This window comes from Dermacentor albipictus, chromosome 9, assembly GCF_038994185.2.
Source record: "Dermacentor albipictus isolate Rhodes 1998 colony chromosome 9, USDA_Dalb.pri_finalv2, whole genome shotgun sequence".
NCBI lineage: Eukaryota > Metazoa > Arthropoda > Arachnida > Ixodida > Ixodidae > Dermacentor > Dermacentor albipictus.
The window spans coordinates 114869544-114892766 of NC_091829.1; the positions used below are offsets into that span (position 1 = coordinate 114869544).

Consider the following 23223-nt stretch of genomic DNA (forward strand, 5'->3'; position numbering starts at 1 on the left):
GTAGGGAAAAAATGATCCACGAGAGACATTTGTTCGACAATTATTTTTTTTTATTTTCCATTAGTGATCACGTCATTGAGATGAGAAACATGGGGGCAACAGGTATATTTCCCCGTCTACTTTAACCACGCGGCAATAAGTTTTGAAAAGAATCTTTAATCGCATGTTTGTTTATGCGCCGGCTTAATAACTTCCAACCCAGCCCACGCTTAAGTGTAGCAAAACTAGAAGTAAAGCTATAATAATGAGGAACAAATCGAGCAGTGCGTTTTGCGCCAGTTGAATCATAATATAAAGAATTTTAGTTTGCAAATCCCAGACCGCACAGGCGCGCAATAATATGGATCCTACATTAGTAAAATCGTTCTCCAATTTTTGGAGCCCCTGTCCTTGCAGTTAGGTTTCACAAAATTCAGCATTTTGCAAGCACTCACTGTTACATATTCAATCTGCTTAGTCCAAGTACCCCAAAAAATTTATACTCAAATTTATACCCCCAAAAATTTGTGCAGTATCTAATGTATATTCAAACTGGTATGAAATGCGTTTATCTGTGAAGGAGATGAAATGACTCTTACTGGCGACCAGTGCACAATCTGTTCTGCGTAAAGCCGCTATATTGGTGGGCTCTATTACCTAGCCACCACTCGAGTAGCCAAATAAATGGTACGCCCATGATGTGAAAGAGAGCGCAGAAATAGGCAGTCAAGGAGGCCCCAGTGGCTGAGCCTCAATGCCAAGCGTAAAACTGTCCCACAAGAAAACGTACCGAAGCAAACTGGGTATGCATTCACATGTACTATTCAAATCGGCACATGACACATGTAATTTCATTTCTTTCCACATTGCTCACCATTGTAGACTTCATTGCAGCGCTGTATGTGTGGGTGTACAACCCACACACAGAGAAAAATAAGCTGACAAATCAAAGCTGTGGTAATTCCGCATATTAAAAGCAACATTGTAAACGGCTCAGATAATACAATCCTCGCACATATGGGTCACCTTAATACCAGTGGCTTCTTTACTAGTTAACTGTTACGCTTGAACTACACGGTGCCACCTGGCACTTCTGTTTTCCTGCCGGCACACTAGAACAGCTCGGCTATGCAAGAACTTCCCTTTCAATCATTCTGAAATTAAGGTCCTGCACATTTGCTGTCAGAATACGCTTATAAGCATAACTGCCTAGCATTCAAAAAGTCCTTTATTAGTAAGCGTTGATGCTCAGCTTTGTTGGAGTGACATTTTACATTTATAAAGCAAGATCACATCAATGGATAGGTAGGACACAACACAAATACTTGTGTTGTTACCTCCCAGTCACAATGCAGGTAGTTTCCGGTGGCTTTCTCTGTGGTATTTAGCTATAAAAATTCGGAATTGATCTATAAATTCCTGTAATTCCTGTAAATTCCTATAGTTCCTGTAATTCGGAAGTGCTATAACTCAGACACGATGAAAAGCAACATAACATTCAGGTGGACAAATTTTTTTTGTCGCATGAGCTCGTTGTGCTGCAGGCCATATATATATATATATATATATATATATATATATATATATATATATATATATATATATATATATAGTCATATAATGAGAAGCCAACAAACACTGACACCAAGTACAACATAGGGGAAATTGCGGGTTCGGTTCCCACCTGCGGCAAGTTGTTTTTTCATCCACTTTAATTTCCATTAATTTATCATTACTTGAGTTCATTTATTAAGCACATGCAATTTCCCCTATGTTGTACTTGGTGTCAGTGTTTGTTGGCTTCTCATTATGTGACTAATAAATATCGGGTCCCTCGGTTAACCCCCTGTCTTCTCGTTATATATATATATATATATATATATATATATATATATATATATATATATATATATATATATATATATATATATATATATATATATATATATATATATATATATATATATATAGTTGAAAACAGCACGCATCATTCATTTAGAGGTCTAACTGGTCAGTGCTAAATATTTCTGTGTGATATACATATGGTTAGTGGTCCAAAGGTTACTGCTCCAATGCTTTGCACACTGATAGCTGTGTTTGGTGCAACTTGAGTAACACCACTACCGACAACATCCATTTTGCACCTCTGCTTTGATATTCTACCCTCTGACACAGAAGACAAAAGCCCAGACTGGAATATATCTTTACATAAAAATTCAAAAGGCATGCATGTATTCGGCATCATACGTCTCCATTTTTTTCCCACATGGTACTTATTGCATCTTCTGAATGTGCATGTACTGCCAGTGCTATACCTTCTAATGCGAAAATACATTGCTTTACTTATTTTTACCTCAATATTTTTTAACTTACCCCTACGTTCTCTCTGCTCTACATGTACAGATGCCTTCTTCAGTAGTCGTATGTGTGCTGTTCCTTCATTAGTGCAGTAACTGTTTTGGAAGCCGTTATTTCTAAAAATAGAAACTCCATTAAATATAAACACGAAGCTTGCAGGCAAGAGCGTCATGACAAACCAGCTAAGATGGTGACAATATTCTAAAGCTTAGTTCCCCTTTGTACTGTCGCATGGTTGTGACCAATATGCTCATGAAGGTTTGGGTCACACATTCACATTTCAAGGGATGAGTGACGGTTTCATCAGTGCGACATCTTCCTCTGCCTCTGTCAGCGACTTAAGTACATGTAGCAGGTTAAGCTCTGTGATTATTGTTGTAGGTCAAGTGCTGTATCAGACACAGTTTCTGCACACGCTCTGATCGACCAACAGCATACAGGAATTAGTCTTCGAACTATCGGTCCTGTGGCAGTCCATTAAATTGACTGTCGAACAGGGAGAATGCACTTGATCGGAAGGCTCAATTGAAATTGGGCTTGAAATTCATGACCCCAAATGCTGTCACCATGTATAACTTAAGGACACATGACAGCACTAGTATACAAAGTAGTGTAGCTGCATTCAGTATTTAAATGCTGGTATACCAAACACAAATCTTTGAGTTGCTTAAACGACATAATCAACAAAGCTATGCTAACAAGCGGTGGCAAAGGCTAAATAAAAAGCTGTTGCCTCGGGTACTATTCTTGGTCTAAAATATGCATTCTCATATGAAGCGGATGCAGTGCATAAGTTGCTTTACATACAGGTATGAAATGTTGTAACTACAACACGTGATAAAATTAAAATAAGACTAGCTGAATACTCCATAGAACATCTTTGGTAGGGTCGAGTTAGTGCGACATGTCTTCATAGGAAAAGTTGTGCTGTTTTATTCAAACACACATGCACGTAAACGCAAGGACCGCATGCATTTTGTACTTACATGTTACTGTACCCGTCAAATGAATAGCACAACTTATACAATCAAGACATAAGTAGGTATTTGATGTTGCAAATGACTAATTATTATTTACGCAATAATTTTTTCTCACATGCAGCAACTCAATTGCGTGCATAAGTTAAGCTGATGTTAAACGGAGCTATGCTTGCGTATTATTTGCTGGATAAGATAAAACAAACTGTCCGTGTGTATGGTTCTCAAATTGATGGTTTGACAATGGCTTATCCGGCTGGGCAGTAAATTCATGTCAAGAGAGAAATTTAGCACACTGACCAAAACAGTGTGGCTCATATAACACAGAGAACAGATATTCTGCCGACAGACTCAACTGAAAACTTGGTTAGCAGTTCGTGCTCATTGGCTCTCGTGAATCACATAACTAATTTATCTTTTTTCGGAAAGACTTCACAGGCCTACGCTGAGGCATAGCGTGAGGGGGGCACATGGTACAGTTTATCCAATGATACAGTCAATAAAAAGATATCTATGCATAAAGGGATTCAAATATTGGCAGAAAACGATGAAATTTATATATGTACAGAAAGATGTCAAAAACAAAGAAAAAACGAAAAAGGAATGAACAGATAAGCATTGCATAAAAACAGCAAGAACAGCAAGAATTATTACATAAAGGCAGCAAGATACTTTGCGTTGAGACATTATACACAGTGTAATGTTAAAAAAGAACAAAAAACAAACGTATGGAATAACGCGTGCCAATATATTGAAAACGCAAGCGTAATGGGATTGATGCGTACCCGTGCACTAACTCAACCCTACGCGCAGTGTGGAGAAATATGCTTGACCAAATTACTGCAAAAGGCATCATGATTTCTGAGCGAAGCAAAGCTATTGAGAAGGCTGTTTCAGAGACGCATAGCGCGAGGCAGTGGTGAAAAGTTAAATGCTTGTGTTGCTCCATATACGCGGACACAGCTGAAATTATTGAGCAATCTGCGCGATGTGAAAGCGTGGTGTTTCAAGCATAGTAGGGATAATCGGTCAGAGTGAATGAATTTGTGGAACAATGACATCAATGCAATATCGCGGCGAGTACTCAACGACTGAAACGATAGTTCGGCTTTGATCGGCGTTATGCTAGACTGGGCGCTGTAATTATGAGTAATGAAACGACTTGCCCTATTCCGAATGATTTTCAACGCTTCAATTAGGTAATGCTAGTGTGGAGACCAAATGGAAGACGCGCACTCAAGCTGAGGTCGCACGAACGTTAAGTAGGCCATCTTACGCAAGGCGGATGCAACACTACGCAATTCCGGCGCAAAAAAGCTCATGATTTGGACGCATTGGCAGAGACACACGTAACCTGCTTAGACCATGATAAGTTAGGTGCATGGTGCGCGCCAAGATTCTTATATTGTGTAGTCGGGGATATAATACTATTGTTAATGCGGTACATAAACTGCAAATTACCAGGTTCGCAGGTTAAAGGCATTGTTTTACATTTTCACACGTTTAGTGGCATGAACCATGTGTTACGCCACTGGTTCACTATCTCTAGGTCTCGTTGGAGTGCTATATGATCATCACTATTGGTTACTGGACGGTACATTATGCAATCATAGGCAAATATCGTATTCAAGACGATATGTTGTTAGGCAGACCATCGCTATAGATTAGAAACAACAGAGGCCCAAGGACGCTTCCTTGTGGCACTCCAGAAGTAACGTTATATTTGGGGGAATCGAAGTCGTTAGCAGACGTAAATTGCCCTCGATTAGATTGAAAGTTACGTAGCCGTGACAATGTGCAGGAGTCTAAATTTAGCGCAGATAATATCAATATGAGGCGGTAATGTGCAGCGCGATCAAACGCTTTCGAAAAGTCAAGGATTAAGCAGTCAGTCTGTAAGAAATGATTCATGTTAAGACGGATATCTGTTGTAAATTCGAGTAGCTGTGTCTCGCACGAGAAGCCTTTTCTGAAACCGTGTTGATAGCGGAAAAAGAAACTGTTAGATTAGAGATAGTTATAAATATGCGAAGCGATGACATGTTCGAGCATTTTGCAGCAAATGCAGGTAAGCGAGAAGGTCCTGTAATACGCTGGCCTATTTGTGAGAATATGTGTTCAGAATATTTGTATAACAGCCAACAGGCACCCTTTATATTGTGATAGCAGCTGAATTCTCAGTCGTAATGCCCCGCGGCCACGAACATGCTAATTAATGACAACAGGTGAGCCGCCTTTCTCCATAATCGGGCAGTGCAGCTGAAAACGGATCGCTTTGTGGAACTGTGGCCTATATATATATATATATATATATATATATATATATATATATATATATTGCGAACGCGCATCGTAACAGAAAACACACAGCTCGAACGTCATCATCACCGCCGCGCATCGCAGCCGGCAAAGCCGATAATGATGCATTAAAGCTTATCGCTACTGGCCGTGTCATCACTTCTGAAAATTGCAAGGGAATGCGGTCCACCACTTCTCGGCAACAAACCAACCACACACACATACAAGTCGCGTACGCTGAGTGTGCCGATCAGACACTATTCATTGCGCCACGCCCTGAGCATGTGTCCTGCTCAGAATGCACGTGTAGGCGATGGACTTCTCTTTAGCGAAGCATACGCGAAGCACCGCATAGAAAATCACAAAGTCGACGGCTTAAAATACTTCTTCCGACGCTCCCGTACAGACAACACACATTTTCTACCCTCTGTCCGTTCTTTTCGGCGATGGTACCCACTGATGAGGCGTCGTCGGGTACACCGGCTTGCTGCATTCGATAACTACCTCTGTGGATGCTGGATAACTGCAGTGAGATTTACAAGAACGAGAAAAATAGGCTATTTCCGGCGCGACTGTAGCTTAGGCCTTGCGTCCCGCTCCTGTTCTCTTCGAGCAAGCGCCATGTTTGGCCTGATGACGCCGAAAGCTCGCTCTGTAAACGGCACCCGAGCTTGGTAACATGGCGCGTGGCACCGTCTCGGAGGCCATAGTTTGTTTGCCTCTTGTTTCTACCACCACTTCCGTCGTCGGCGCTGCAGTCTGGCATGCTCAGTCTTGCGACGCCGAGCCAGCGTGAACCGGCGGCGCATTGTTCTCAGTGTCGGCAACCGCCATCGGGTGACGCCGGTTGTTGCCGACTCCGAAAATCCGTCGTAGTTTTCTTTCTTGTGGTTGGGCCTTTACTCGTAGCCGCTCGCCATCGCCCCTTGCAGGGACTACGATCCCCGTCACAGACGCCGGTACAACGAACGCTACCCTGGCCCCCTCCCTCCTCGGAAGCGCCCACGTGGCTGCAGATGCTGTGGCCGCCGACAACTCAGCGCATGCGCAGACCGTATCCCGTCCACTCCTCCTCCGCTTTCCGTCTCATTATTTCACTGTAGCCTCCTCTTCCACTTTCCTCCTGGCGCGCCCTTATTTCATCTTCCACTGCACTCCGCATTCGCTGTCATCTTTCGTTGCGCTCGTACGCTCGGTTACGGGGCATAACAACGCCGAGGCAAGCCGACGCTGAAGGCAGAAAGGGGCGCTTAAGAGCTGCGCTCTAAAAACATAGCATTTGGTGACGCATGCGTCAGTACTCCATACATTGCATTGTCAACAAAAGGCCTAAAAGACATTTGTGTGCGTCAGACGCATACCTGCTGTAATCAATGGGGCTTAAAAGTGTATGTTTGTGATCGTTTCGTTTATCTACACGAGACAATGTACGTGTGTTCTTAGACGTTTTTGTTGATAATGACGGCTGTAGAAAAAATAAACCTATTTATAGTAGTTAGCGCTGCACGTTGTCTAATATGCCACCATTCTCTGTGGGTCCGCCGTTCCGCCTGCACTACAACAATGTAGATGATCAACGCAATATAGACACTCCAAATCAAACCTGCCCAATCCAGCCAGGTTTAACCTGAAAGTCGAGGCCAGTAATAGCTCCCCCTGTAGCAAATCCATCAGGGTATTATAGTTTGTCACCTCACATGTCCTGCCATACCATACCTCAGATGTGAATGTCCACGTTCCGAAACAAACACAAATTACGGGGGGAGGGGGGAGTTGGTGTTTTGGAAATACTAGACCACGGTGCACTAGACACGGTGCATAATCATCGTCACCTTTATGATAATCATTATCCGCCTATTTTTATGCCCACTGCAGGAGGATGGCCTCCCCCAGCGATCTCCAATTGTTTCTTTCTCGCGCTAGTTTATTGCAACTTGAACCTGCAAATTTCCTCATTTCATCCCCCCGCCTAGTTTTCTTCCTTCCTGGAATACGCTTCCTATTCCTTGTTACTCCTTCTGTAAATCTAGCAGTCCGCCGATTGTCGGCCGCTAGAGTTACATTACATTGCCTGTCCAGCTGCACTATTTTTCTTGATGTCAATTATAATTTACACAGGTACGTATTGGTGTGCAAAGGGGTTTCTTGGCACAGCATCAAGTTATATTGTTCACTGCGCCGCATCATGTCAGCAAGACAGTATGATGTGCGCCGTATCGCCTTACTCTCCGCATTCTGCACACAGTGTCCAAGGCACCTCTGTCATGGCTTCCTAACTTTCGATAGTATGCATGGTTATAATTTTTGCTTATCTAGGTTTATATAACACGCGTTAGTCGTGCTATCGGGCTAGCTGGTACAGAACTAGACAGGTTCTTTTACTATGCCAATGTACTGTGTATATCACCATACCCTTCCTACATTTTATTTGAAATGAATTGTATTCAAAACGTATTGTTCGGCTAGTTAGAGTAGCAGAGCTTGGGAACAGTGCCTAGAAAACGAAGGATAAACGGGAGAGCAAAATGACCACAAGCATCACGTGATATTTCTGTGTGCTTCTGTACTCTTGTAAGTTTCGCACTCTGTTCTAAGCAAATAATTTTGATTCTGCTGCAATGCAAAAGCGAGCACGCCATGGGCATTTCTAGACGTTCGAAACCAAGAAAGGTACAGATAAGGCGCACTGTGCGGGCATAACCTTGCCTTTACAGTTTGCAGACCTCGCGATCCAAGAAAAACTTGAGTATTTTTGCAACCTTGACACTTGTATAAGCATATGCTAACAACATAGATTATGATTTTACTGGCTATGGTCACAAAAAATGCTGGGAAATTTAAAGTTTTCTTAAATACCGCGGTGTGTAAACTTACGCGACCGAGCGCCGCAATGCGTCCAGGAATGCCGAACGGATGTGTCGAATTATGGCGAGAGCACACGAAGGGGAGCTGGCGAGACGCCGCCGTCTGGCACCGCCGGAGGTGCAGACGACGTGAGAATAAAATGGCAAGAGTGGCGTGGCCCGCTCTCAACGACGACTCGGGTCAAGGAGACGCATGATGGAAAGGCAGGCACTCCTCCTCCTCTGGGTCACTTCCTCGATGAATGCACCAGACGGAGCAATGTCAACGCTAGAGATCACAACACGACTCGCGTCTGTGGAACGGCGAAAGCATGCGCTTCATCGCACCAGAGTTCCCCATTCGCACACGAAATTTGAAAAATAAAATTATAAGGTTTTACGTGCCAAAACCGCATACAAAATTTGTTGACTTATTTGTTTGCATGTCTGATTGCTTGTTTATTTGCTTGTTAGTTTGGCTGGCTGATTGCCTCTTTCCGAGAGGGAGTGTTGCTCAACGCGACGAGACCCATAAAGTCTTGCTAAGTTTCATGCCGAAATGTGATTTAGCCATCTGTTTATAGAGATTTTTTTTGTGTTCCTACTTTTTTTTGTCCGTGTGTCTGTCATTTGTTTATTTCGTATTTTCTTTCCTATTTCAATGTTTTTATCATCTTCTACTCTTCACCTCTGTTCATTTCCTCCTCCCGAAAGAGTAAGCAGGCGTTGTGTCCCTCTCGATGGCAGTTGTCAGCTTGCTCCCTCCCTGTTTCTTCTGTGCGTTTGTATATTTTCATGCCTGATAATGAGAATAATAATGCTTGTTAGTTTGCTTAGAAGAACTTCTGGCTGGGCTAGTTGGTGCACTATTTTGAAGAAGCCTGCTTGTTTCTTTATTTTCTTGTTTGTTTGCTAGCCTGCTTATTGTTTGTTTGCTTATTTGCCTGTTTGTCCTCATGTTTGTTGCCTGTTTCCTTGTTTGCCTGTTTATTTCTTTGCTATCTGGTTGTTTGTTTGCCTACTTGCCTGCTAGTTTGTTTGTTTGTGTGCTTGTTTGCTTGCTTCTTTGTTTGTTTGTTTGTTTGTTTGTTTGTTTGTTTGTTTGTTTGTTTGTTTGTTTGTTTGCTTGTTTGTTTGTTTGTTTGTTTGTTTGTTTGTTTGTTTGTTTGTTTGTTTGTTTGTTTGTTTGTTTGTTTGTTTGTTTGTTTGCAACAAGGGTGTGGTTCCCCTCCAGTTAATCTTTGTATAACCTTTCCGAAAGCGCTCCTCCCATCTTTCATGATGTAGAATGTACTAAATCTGACTAGAACCTGGATCTGGATAGTGGGGCCCGGTGCAGAGAGACAAGTTTTACAGGCGCCTGACATAGGCAACCGTGCGGTAGGTCATTATGTATATCACAGCATACCCGCTGTCTTCGCTTTCTGGCTTTGGCTTTCTGCTTCTGAGAACAAGGTTGCAGTTTTGATGACTCCCTCCTCCCCTCCCCCCCGGCGGCCGTGTATTATGATGGGAGCCGAATGTAAATATAAGCTTAAGTTCATGGTTATTTAGGTGGACAAGTGTCTCTAACAGAATCGTTACTGCGTTGGGACGTTACACCATGAATCACTATATCATCATTAGAGAATTCCAACTGGAGCCACACAGTGGGCGAAGACAAATCACAAAACGGATAAATTTTCATTTCAAGATCAAGCTGCAAGATTCTACTTGCAAGCGTGGCACATTAACTGCTTCAAACCAGACGACTGTGAAAAGTTATTCTAAGCAAGGCGTGGTAGCTGTTACCTAATTTTTTTAATCATTCTCAACTGATGATGCTAACGATCCCACATTTTGCTCATGTCTTTAGCTTTCTTGCTGAGAAGGTAGCTGGCTCCATGACTGAGCCAGCAGCACTTGCTTGACGTATTTTTGTGCAGGTGACCTCTTATATGGTCACACTGCCGTTCAACAAAAGCGTCAAAGGGTATGGGGAAATTCTACAAGAGTTGTAGGTCCCTTAGACTCTGAAGTTGGTCGCTCGTAGCAACCAGACAGATCAGAAAAAAAACTAAAAAGATCGTCCGCGAAACAGACAGCTGAAGCTTCGTCTTCTCAAACCGGCAAAGAAAGCCGGCCTGGAAGAGGAAGAATTGTCACCACTGCAGCGCGAGAATTTTAAACTTGTACACTTCTGGAAAGACTGATCTGCATTCTGGCCATCCTTGATGTAAATTTAATATCTGCCTTAGTATGTGCATCTTTAAAACTCTCAACTGCATTTGGTTTTAATGTTCAGTTGCTTTCACAGCTGGTGCAAAAACTTGTATTTAATGTGACTACATCTTTGCCAAATTTTACGTGAGCATGGACAATTATTTGTATATGCAAGTATCATCGTTATATTGCATTTTTGGTAAATTATGGACCTGTTCTTCTTATGAAATTCTTCATTGATTCTCTCAGAATAGGCAGACGACATTATAAATTTATTTCTTTAAATGATAAAGCGAGAATAAAACTATATTTGAGCTCAGTTGCAATTACTTTTGTATAAGGATCATTACAGAATATTTTACAACACTCTGCTAGGCCTGCTATGAAATGCCCACTCTGCACAAGAAACTGAGGTTCAAACCACACTTTTCCTAGTTTCAAAGGGCACAGAAGAGTAACTAGCTAAAATATTGAGAAACTTATTAAACTATATCCGAAAACAATTAGGTTCAATATAAAGCATAAATTTCATTCAGTTACTTTATTATTCACGAAAATGCATGTCTGAGTAGCATCTCCTCTTAGAAGAAAGTGAAAATAAGGCTACGCTGTTGCCTCGTGATGGACATACATTGGTACTCCTAAACGAATCATCTATGTTTTTATTTCACTTGAAAAAATTCTGGACATAAAAAATATTTGATATTCCAAAACTATGCTTCTCCTTCAGCATCCCCTGTTACCTTAGCACTCGTCCTAAGTGCCCGTTGTCAGGACTCTGCAGCGTTCCCAAAAATCTACCTAAAGGTCGCCAGTTTTTCATAAAAACAAATAAAACCACACAAACCCTTTTCTACGTTGACTTAAAATTTCGGCATTGGTGGATGAGGATGGTGGTGAAAATTCCAAAACTGCACAAAGCGCGAACACTAGGTACGCAAATCGATAACTCCACAAGAAATACAAAAATATTTCAGAGTTCTGTAAGCGGCACCTAAGAGTAAGTTGAAAAGGAAAAGAAAAAAGACGTCTGATATTACACGTTGTGTGCATGTGTTATATTAGTTACGTTTGTTTTAAAAATGGCGCACTCACGAACTACAAAAGGATTCTTCTAAAGGTAGAACACGTTCAGTGTATCCGTTTTAAATGCTACTGCAAAAGCAATTCAGAGAATTCCGTCATCTCTTCTCGCTGGAATGTTGCAAACTGCTAAAATGCTATTCGAATTTTTTAAATCACGCAATTCTCGTGAGCGTCTGCAAAAATAGCTAAGATTTGAAAGGAAGTTCTACAAGCACGAGTCACCAGTATATACTCTGACGTTGTGGTGACGGTGAACAACCACAGTGGCACAACGCAAGTCACGAAACTCTTTATTGAGCGAACATGTGCCCAGCAATATAGGTAATATTCGCGCAATGACAGCGGGGAGCACAGTCGGTGATCGTCGAAAATCTGATGTGGTGATCCATGCCCCGGCTATTTATACGTGGCTCATCGAATCTACCAGCGTAATTGCTTGGTGCTCGCGTAAGTTCACAAATGTACACCACTGTTCTCATCATGCACGCAGCCTGCTTGCACAAGGCTCGGTGACAATGTAGGGAACAAACAGAACCGTGGATAGCATTCGTGAAACTTCCGATACAGAAAGGCGCGTCTTAAGCTGCGCGATAACTTTGAACATTAGTTAGCCGGTGAAAGACGGTCACCGGCACACGGGGCAAATGTGACTATTTAAATTCCATGTCATTGTAGCGAGCTACGCCACGTTTACAGGTATCACGTCCATCTCCCGAAAAATATGGGCCAACCCCGAAGGCCCTGCAGCCTAGCACAGCGTCTCAAAGCGCCAGCTGTCACGAGGGAACACTGCGAGAAACTGGCTTTTCAAGCACGCGTCTGACGCTTCAGAGTGCTACTTGGGCCCGAGATTAGTGAGCGTAGAGTGGTGGCCTAAACGAAAATTCCGCAGAGGTACTTAAGACTGCCTGCGCGGGGGAATGCGAATGCATTGTAGTCCCTTTGGCGCGGGAGGCAGTGCGCTCATCTTATACAGTCATGGCGTGGCGCCACCTCCTCTCCATCGGTTGCGTCGTGACGAGCTCAATGAAGCACTCACTAGGCCACACTTTTATTCACCCGGAAATGTGGAGCGTCGGGAAAGCGTGGTCGTCTCGCACTCCAGAGGTCCGGGTTCGATTCCCACCCAGACCGAAATGTAGCATATGTTGTAATCAAAACCATATATATACTTTGGTTACAGCAAGTTGCCGTCAATCCGAGCATTTTTTTATCTGTTCGTCGTTCAAGGAGATGCTGGTGCCCGTCAGACGGAGCCGGGTACGCCTCTCAATTCATTCACCCGCTCAAGAAAAGTGTCAAACAAAGAATATGGAAAAGTCCATTCTGACAGCAGTTATAATGCTCTCGTACACGCCACAAGAGCAAATAGTTCTGAGCAGTTAACAACATTCGACTGTTTCTGTGTGCAAATGACGTCCCCTGTTGGAGTAAAATAAAACGCACGCACACACAAAAGAGCCCCGTGAATGCCCTAACAAAAGTTCCTGCGGAAACACCAGCATGTGAAAATGTTAGAAAAAGTTACTCTGCGTCCCACTGCGCGAGCAAAATTGCCAAGTTCAAAAGCACTCGAAGATTCTAAAGCTGCGGCGCAGGCCTGATCCCGACAACCCCCACACGCCCGGAGGACATCTTTTCCTGGCATTTCTCAATCTTAGCCCACGTGTCTGGCGTGAGTGTCCGCCACACAAGACGAAACGATTTGATTTAATCCGAAGAGTACGGAGCGGACCTCATCACGCTAATGCACGCCCGTGTTGACGACCTGAAACCCGGGCATTTGCATACCCTAATGGCGCAATTTTAAGAAGCTTTACTTCAGGAGCTGCTTTATATATATTCGCGGAAACGGAGAAGTCGCCCTACGCGGTATCCACTTCACCAAATTTGATGTGCTTTGCAGCATTTAAAACAAGAAAGTTAACTGACTGTACGGAGAATAATTGTTATGATTAAGAAAATCAGACATTTTACAAAAAAATGTTACAAGAATGAAGCAGCCTGATTGAAACTCTGTAAACCTTCCATAAAAAGTCATGTGACGCTTATGTAAACTACTGCTGTTCGGAGATCTAAAGCCGACAACATCGATGTATTTACAACACTCTCAAAAGAACGCCACTAACGGTACTTACTCAGAACTCTCGTAAACCTTGTGACAGAATGACCTAAGCTGTAGACTCGTACATCACATTTAATCCTTTGAGATGCTCTAACGGATGCAATTTACAGATCTGCCATAGCTGCTTCTCATAGTGAGGCACTGATCTGTAAACACTCTGCTTCATTATTCTTTTGTTCACTTTACTGATTGGCAACAACTTTCGGAAAAGCTACAACGTACTAAATCATTATTCTGTTTCTAGGTACAGAAAATTCTCGCATTCGCTTTCAACGCTACAAATTTCATTTAAGTTAGTCTCATCATCATCATCATCAGCCTAGTTACGCCCACTGCAGGGCAAAGGCCTCTCCCATACTTCTCCAACTACCCCGGTAATGTACTAATTGTGGCCATGTTGTCCCTGCAAACGTCTTAATGTCATCCACCCACCTAACTTTCTGCCGCCCCCTGCTACGCTTCCCTTCCCTTGGAATCCAGTCCGTAACCCTTAGTGACCATCGGTTATCTTCCCTCCTCATTACATATCCGGCCCATGCCCATTTCTTTTTCTTGATTTCAACTAAGATGTTGTTTATCCGCGTTTGTTGCCTCACCCAATCTGCTCTTTTCTTATCCCTTAACGTTACACCCATCATTCTTCTTTCCATAGCTCGTTGCGTCGTCCTCAATTTCAGCAGAACCCTTTTCGTAAGCCTCCAGGTTTCTGCCCCATTTGTGAGTACTGGTAACACAGAGCTGTTATACACTTTCCTTTTGAGGGATAGTGGCAACCTGCTGTTCATGATTTGAGAATGCCTGCCAAACGCACCCCAGCCCATTCTTATTCTTCTGGTTATTTCAGTCTCATGATCCGAATCCGCAGTCACTACCTGCCCTAAGTAGATGTATTCCCTTACGACTTCCAGTGCCTCGCTGGCTATTGTAAACTGCTGTTCTCTTCCGAGACTGTTAAACATTACTTTAGTTTTGTGCAGATTAATTTTTAGACCCACTCTTCTGCTTTGCCTCTCCAGGTCAGTGAGCATGGATTGCAGTTGGTCCCCTGAGTTACTAAGCAAGGCAATATCATCAGCGAATCGCAAGTTACTAAGGTATTCGCCATTAACTCTTATCCCCAATTCTCCCCAATCCAGGTCTCTGAACACCTCCTCTAAACACGCTGTGAATAGCATAGAAGTGATCGTATCTCCCTGTCTGACGCCTTTCTTTATTGGGATTTTGTTGCTTTCTTTGTGGAGGACTACGGGGGCTGTGGAACCGTTATAGTATCTTCCAGTATTTTTACATATGGCTCATCTACACCCTGATTCCGTAATGCCTCCATGACTGCTGAGGTTTCGACTGAATCAAACGCTTTCTCGTAATCAATGAGAGCTATATATAAGGGTTGGTTATATTCTGCACATTTCTCTATCGCTTGATTTATAGTGTGAATATGGTCTATTGTTGAGTAGCCTTTACGGAATCCTGCCTGGTCCTTTGGTTGACAGAAGTCTAAGGTGTTCCTGATTCTATTTGCGATGACCTTAGTAAATACTTTGTAGGCAACGGACAGTAAGCTGATCGGTCTATAATTTTTCATGTCCTTGGCATCCCCTTTCTAATGGATTAGGATTATGTTAGCGTTCTTCCAAGATTCCGGTACGCTCGAGGTTATGAGGCATTGCGTATACAGGGTGGCCAATTCTCTAGAACAATCTGACCACCATCCTTCAACAAATCTGCTGTTACCTGATACTCCCCAGCTGCCTTCCCCCTTTGCATAGCTCCTAAGGCTTTCTTTACTACTTCTGGCATTACCTGTGGGATTTCGAATTCCTCTAGCCTATTCTCTCTTCCACTATCGTCATGGGTGCCACTGGTACTGTATAAATCTCTATAGAACTCCTCAGCCACTTCAACTACCTCATCCATATTACTATCTCATCCATATTAAATTTAGTCTAGTGGTTGTTGAACGAAATCATCCCTGCATTTTACCTCTATTTGAATCAGCAAATCGGTGTTGGCCCAAGCTAAATATTCGTCTTAACTGCACGGGTATTTCCGAATCGCGGGCTCTCGAACTAGTGGAAGATAACAAGGCGGTGAGCTGAACCGATTTGTAAACAAAGAGAAAACACAAATCGAAAAAACTACAGAACCTACCAAGGGGAAAACCACCAAGGGGCAAGCTAGAAAAAATTATTGAACTTTTCACTACGAGAAATTTACACGCAAAGAGTTATGAACAGCTACAACGCCGCACAGAAAAGTAAATAAAGAAAAATACTTAGCGATTGATGAAGAACCAAGTAAACAACAAACGAGAAAGATACATTGGATTGACAAAAATTTGAGCACGTTGGTGCTTCATGGATCCATGACACGGGAATATGTTCGCGCTAGTAATCAGTGTGGCCAAAAAGGTGCCTCCTTGGGCTTTCTGTGCCTTTGTTTGTGCTTACCCTGCAATGCGCACCCATCTTATGACGTTTTTGGTAGTATAAGTACGACTGCAGAAATTGGAATTTAATTTGTTGAAATTTAGCGCTGCGAGTCGCCTTTTCTGCCTTCTATGTGCTTGTCGTTGCGCCTGAATATCCGCGCTGAAGGCCTTACTAGCCTTACAAATGTTCATGTGGTCTACGGGGCTTCACGACAGGCTTTAAGAACGCCGCCCCTTACCGCTCCGTAGTGCACGCGGTTTGTTTGTGTAGGTCTCTCTTTCTTTCCCCCTCTATTTCCCTCTTCTACCCTCCTTTTCGTTTTATCCCGCTTAACCCTTCCCCGCGTGCAGGGTAGCCAACCGGAACTGCCTATGATTAACCTCCTTGCCTTTCTACGCATCATCGCTCTCTCTCTCTCGTTGCGCCTGTGCTACAACAGCGCAGGATATGACCTACCAAAATGCCCATACGGCCGGCCACTCTCTCGGTGGACAGTGAGCGTGTACGGGTCATCTCTCTCTCTCTCTCTCTATCTATCTATCTATCTATCTATCTCTCTATCTCTCTCTCTCTCTCTCTCTCGACTTCCCACCCCTGGGTCGGTGAACCACGCAGCTCTACAGCTGGAATAGTGATGGCAAACCTAATCGCGGTCAACGTCCAACACGAACGCTACAAAAGAACTCAGGCTGGTCGATAGCCGAAGTAGTTTGTTTGTTGGACAACGTTGTCGTAGTTGCTTATCGATGGTAACCAGCAAACACGTTCTCTTTTAACTAATACACCCAACTTCACTCTCTGGCTCTGACTGTGCTGCAGCTCTAGCCAGCGGAGTCAAATCAAGGTCAATTCGAGGATGCAGACATACTGGGAAGTAGTACAGCGCTGCTCGCTTCAGCGCTTGCCGTCGGGTTGTCTACAAACCAGCTCGCGAATTGGAACGATGGGCTACGTGAAGTTGAATGGGAGCAGAAGTTAGGTAAGCAACCATAGGTAAAGCTTAAGTTAATTTTAGGTTCTGTTCCCTCAAGAACGAAGCCTTTTTTTATCAGAACCACATTGGCTACGGTGAATGCCACTGTCCAGATTTACAAAGACTTGTGACTTGTATAAATAGGTCTTTTTCTAGCTCATTCAAAATTAGTCAAATATTTTATTTGTCTCATTTCTTGACGTAGAAACGAGCAAATTATTTTAACAAGCAAGGTGTGTAGGATAAGCTTTTCATGTACATTGACCCATCAACTTGTTTTATCACCCAAGTATCGAAGTTTAAAAGCCGCTCGGTAGGTGAAACTATTTGTCGCCAGCACTTCTTGCAATGGTGTCACATGACATACATGGCACTCCGAAGCTGTAGTAAAATGAGCTATCTCCCTCTTAGGCTCCTGGGCAGTCAAGTCTAGTGGCACGTGGAACTTTGAATTCTTTAGTTCCCAAATTACCGGCGAAATATGGCGATCCCAGGCAAGCCCGTACTGCGGAGATCTGGCAGGCTGAAACTATTTTGAAATATTTGAAAAGGGGGTTCGAAGCAGACTGTGCAGTATATGGCTTTAGCACGTGAATGCACGAGTCAACTTTGAGGGGACGAGCAGCACATTGCTATGCCGCCTACAGCGGCTGCGTGATGCGTCACCAAACTTCCCTATGTATAATAGCTATCTGCGCCGAACGCTATATTGACCCTGTTCACGGTGATCCCGTGGGCGCTGCCATCTTTGATCACGTGGTGACCAGCCCACTGCTTGTCTCAGCTACCTCCGTTGCCTCTGTGTTTACAATGGATGTACACAACGCAGTGCGACTCTGCAAACGTCTGCTTCGGCTGATAAAGTAGACGGTGACTGGGTTGACGACACGCGAAGCTTTGGCTACAGCTTCAGTCGACATGTAAGCGCTTTCAGAGCTCATTGCGCTTTGTCCAAACGCCGCGAGCAGAGTATACGGTGCTTGTAATGAAAGCGGGGCTAAAAATTATTCCAAGCTATCCTAACTTTGTTCTTCGTTCTTTATTTAGCAAATACGTGTAACCAGGGTGTTGGCACGGTTCGAACACAGCAACGTTTCCCGGGCGGTAACTAGACCGTTTTAGTTACACGTACGTAGAGGCTTCACGTACGCAAACGTGAAAAGCCTACGTACCTTACGTGCACGCCATCTGAAACGCTTTTAGCTACACGTACGCGACGCACGCCAAGAGGGACCCCGTAGCTAGGTCTATCGGGAAATGTGAACACGGCGGTAGCCAATTCAATCCTGTCCCCGTGTTTCGATGCGAGCCGTCTGCGCGCGCGCGGCCCGCTATCGCTTGTTTGTGATCTCGCGGAACTCCCGCGCGAAGCTGTCTACGTGCGCAAGAAACGCACGCAAAGAACTGAATCTCACGTACGTCCGTGAGACGCGCGCGCGCCCGCTACGTTCTACGCATGCGCACTGCTGACACGTAGAAGCTCTGCGTACGCAAAGCCTCTACGTACGTGTAACTAAAACTGTCTATTATCTGATTATTTTTAGTTTTCTGCCTGATCACTCGCGGGTGTGCTCAGTTGCGATAGATTAGATCTTGCTGGGCAGAAGGCTTGTAACGTAGATGTTCTGTACGTCGTAATAGCTTGTACCAAATGCGCATTATCGCTAATCACTAGCTTACTGAGCTGACCCTTGTAAAACGTTCAGCTTCGAACTTTAGTATGCTTCGGTGTTTGCTTCCTCGCATTGATTCAAGTGTGCGTCCGTTCCCTTATTCTTGATACATGGGCGCAAATTCGCATGCGAGTTGGGGTGGACGTGTGTAGATAACATGCGTGAAACTTACTAAATGCCTTAACCGGCACTACTGCCTTTGGTTAACGGTGGCCGAATTAGAGATATTATTGGAGCCAGCATGTCGAAAAGCGGACTTGTCATTGTCGGAGCGATAACTGTCCTTTCTTTGGTACCGTTTATATAGCACACCTTCTGCCCTAAAAGAGGAGGGAAATAAGTTGGGGTGTAAGTAAAATGACGGCAGTCGAAATGGTCAAAAAGTGGGGCCTTTAATTTGTGATAAACGCTGCCAAGCAAAGCAGCGGCTGCGTTGACGAAGGTAACTACCCTTGTCGAAACGTAGGCTTCGGCGATAGTCCTTCTTCGACGAGTGTTTCTCACTTTATGTTTCGCCTTCCTGTCAAGCTCAGTCTTGTTTGACTTTGCCCTGTTCTAAGACAACCTCGGAGGAAAGGGAAATGACACAAGAATATAAAACTTGTACCGCAGCTGCCAAACTAACTCAATTTTGTTGCGTAGGAGCACGTTAGAAAAAACCCAGGTGGTCAAAATTAATCGCGTGACTCACCCTGTCCGGCGTGTCTCGTAATCAGATAGCGGCTTTTGCTGGCAAAACCTTCGACTTTAATTTTTGTTTAGTTTAGTTTTGTTTAGTTTAGTTTTGTTTAGTTTAGTGTTTAGTTTAGTTTTGTTTTGTTTAGTTTAGTTTAGCTGACATACTGCAACTGCCATTTGAAGTCATTTAGCCTTCCACTGCAGGAGACAGTGGTTGGGTAGGTTTGATAAAGACAACGATCCTGAGTAGAAGCCAGAATATAACTACCCGAGTAATTTTAGAAGCTGAAGGAATCTTAAAGCTAAAAGATAGTTTCTTCAGCCCTTCTTCGCCAGCCCTTCATCGGCCTTGCGCATCTATATAAATAAGTAAGTATATAAATAAAGAATATCTGTCTAGAGATGCCATCACATGTATTTCTTTTTGTTTGGGATTCAGCTTTTTCCCAAGCTTCACCAAACCGATGTTCTGCACCTAAATATGTCGGTTCATAAGCAATAAAACTCAGCTGCTATTTCGGAAATCGAAGCATCAGTTTTGCGTTTTTGTGTCCTTTGTACTTCCCGCCGCACTGCCTTAGTATGTTGAACCTACTAGCCCATCAACCCTACCCCGTCTCCTACATGCATGGCCCCTGTGGCCCTTGTCTGCGCGGTCATTCGTCATCTTTCGTGGCTGTGCCCTGGTGCTCAGGACACTTGGCATGCCACGCTTAGGGAGGCCAAACTAAGACCTAATGCCCCAGATGGTTTTACTCGTTGAGTAACGTACAACGGATGTGCTCACTCATTGCTGCAGTACCTGCATCACACACGACTGCATGCGTTAGTTTTATGCCCCTTTTGCTCATTTTGTGTGTGGGCGTGCGTGCGTGTGGGTGGGTGTTTGTGTGTGTGTACGTGCGTACGTGTGTGTGGAGTGTGTGTTGCAGGAAATGTCCCCACCTAGAGTATCCCGCGACTCATTTTTCGTCCCATCGTTTCTCATGTGTTAAAACCAGATCATGAAACAGCAGCGGTGCTCTCGGAATTCACTTACCTCCTGTGACCGTGGTCGCCGCCAGGAGCCGCAGCTGGATCAGAGACAGGAGGCCGACGAACGTCCTCAGTAGTTCCGCTTCGCGAAGGTTCTGAGCCGTGGACATCGCCGGCTTAGCAACGAGTGGCGGCCCGGCTGACTAATCACTTGTTTCCTGCTCCTTTTTTTCGCCGAGCGCCGTCGACGCTGGAGCCGTCGGCCCGACCTCGTAGCCGCTACATGGATGAAACCGCGCAAAGCTGCAGTCAGCAGTACGCCGCCAGTGAGCTTCTGTGCACCCCTTGCGGTCGAAGCCCCTGCTGTGTCACGGTGTAATGACGTCGCGTGGCTTCCGTGGGATTAATCCACCCTCGTGTACCTTTGGCTCTGGCGCGGGGATTATTGCCTACTCGGGAGAGAAACTCTGGCTGGACTATTTTTGCGCTTGAGTTGCACTTTCAGGCGACGCGCCGAAGTTGGCCCTTGTTGTGTGTTATGTATCAGCGCAGCGTTCGTCCTTCTGCTAGTTTAAGAGAAAGCTTCACGTGCAAACCTGGGGCCGAATTCACAAATATATTGATTCGTAAGTATTGTATTCTATTGGCCGGCAGTCTTCGCGAATAACATGAACATTGCCTGGCATCCAATATTAATAGCGCGGGCCCGGATCACTAGAAGAAGCTTTTAAACCGCTGTGCCCCACTCACTAAAAGAGCATACTGTGCCTTATTACTGAAGCGGTTCTGTGGCAGGAGCAACAGCCTGCGACAACTGTTCCCTAATCGCCGCTGTTGCTACGCTCACCGTTGCGTACACTCACCGTTGTGAATTTCGCCTGTATTGTGAACCATGAAACGCTATCGTCGCATCGCAGAAAAAAACCTCTTCGCTGAACTACAACCCTCTGGTGGAAGAAAATATATTCGAGGATGTCTAGCGCCACCCAACACCCTGCTCAACGGCATATCCGAAGCCGCAGAAGATCGACATAAGTGTTTAACAACCTATCTTCAAAACGCTCGCATAGAAAAGAGCACACCGGAGACTCATCATTTCCTCAACTCATTTCCTGCGAGCTGCTTCGTTCGGACCAGAAAACTCTCTGCTACCTCGATGTAATAATCCTAGCACTGCTACCAAAATAAAGTTAGGTACCCGAACAGGCTCTGGAGCAAAAAAAAAAGATATACGCGCTTTGTCTTGGGCCCTCAATTCCAGGGATTCTAAATTTAAAGCGAAACCACCTTGCTGGTCTCGGCGGAAGACTTCGCAAAACTTCTGAAAAGCATATCCGTGAGTCGTCTGTTGCCACTTTTGTCACGTGCCTCAAACTTCACAAGCACTCTTATTTGGGAGTGCGGGAGATTTAGCAAGCTTCACGCAAAGTTCAGGCGGGGCGACCATCGGGAGGCGTGTAACTTCCGCGTGGCCCAACTCTCGTCGCTCCTCTCGCTGTTCACAACGACGCCGAAACACTTCGTTTGGACAGCGCAGTCTCTCGCGGGCACCTGCAGGCGTGATGATCAGCGACGGATGCTCTTACGCGATGCAACGATGCCTCCGGGATCCACGTCTTGCGCCTTGTGATGCCCTTCGCGGGCTGTCAGGGGGAGAGCCAGGTCGGGGAAGTGGCGCGCGCGCGGACTTGACGTCGGCGCTGTCACATCGGGCAATGAGCTGGAGAGCCGATCCCGTTGGTGCGCGAGGGTCAGCGGGGGACGCGATTTGCGTTGCCCGGCAACAGGCGGTCGCGTGTTGCACCGCACGGTGGCGCCGCTTTTTATTTCTTCCACTAGCGGGGACACACAGAAAGGGAGAGAGAAAGAGGGGAGCTCGGAGGGCGGGCGAATCGGAGGCAACACAGGACCGTTTTGTGTTCGTGTTTCCCTGCGGCGTGTTCTGTGTTTCCTCTTCTGTTCCGCTTTCCTCTGTCTCTTCGCCTCTCTCGCTTCGTTCATCTTCGTCGCGGTTCTGTGTGTCGTCTTCTCTTCGCCTCAGTGAAACTATTTCCTATCTTGTGCTTTTCTGCGTTGTCTGCCCAGCGTGTCCTCCCGCAAGAGAAGCTTGCTCCGGGGCTGCGTGTAGAGCAAGACAAATATTACAGAAGCGATAGCGGAACAAATAGGCTGTCAGACGCAGATGACAACGCATCGGGCTACCGAGGCGCACGAAGAGCTCCCCGCGGGGTTAGAAAACAGCGTTTCGGTGTTTAAATGTGCAAGTCAAGTGGAAGCGCTCGCATAATGTGCAGCAGCGTGATCCCTGACGAGTGATTCGACGAAGTGCTCTCTGCAAACTGAAGTTTTGTAGCGAACTGACTTTCTTCCCGTACGAGTCCATCGATGAGCCCGAGCGTTAACCCTTGAATCAACATCACCGAAAGCAAGATTTGGAGTATGTCAGCATGCATGCTCACGAACGCAGTCTCACGCTTCATTTCGCGACCGTGGTAAACGGGGCACCGAGTCACTACCTGCTAAATCCAAAGGCTAGCAAGTTAGTTACCTCTGTATTTTCCAAACACAGTACGACAAAGAAGCAAGGTGTGAGACCGGGCTAGTTTGTAGTCCACGATTATGTA

The 23223-nt window shown here is 44.8% G+C and overlaps 1 protein-coding gene across 1 annotated transcript in view; it reads right to left on the minus strand.

The window, feature by feature from the left end:
• LOC135913556 (beta-1,3-galactosyltransferase 5-like) overlaps nt 1–22291 on the minus strand; it is a 52897-nt gene extending 30606 nt beyond the window's left edge. Inside the window, exon 1 of the mRNA XM_065446070.2 lies at nt 20664–22291. The gene's annotated coding sequence lies outside the window, so the exon portion shown is untranslated. The remainder of the gene's footprint in view (nt 1–20663) is intronic.
• Between the last annotated feature and the right edge of the window lie 932 nt (nt 22292–23223).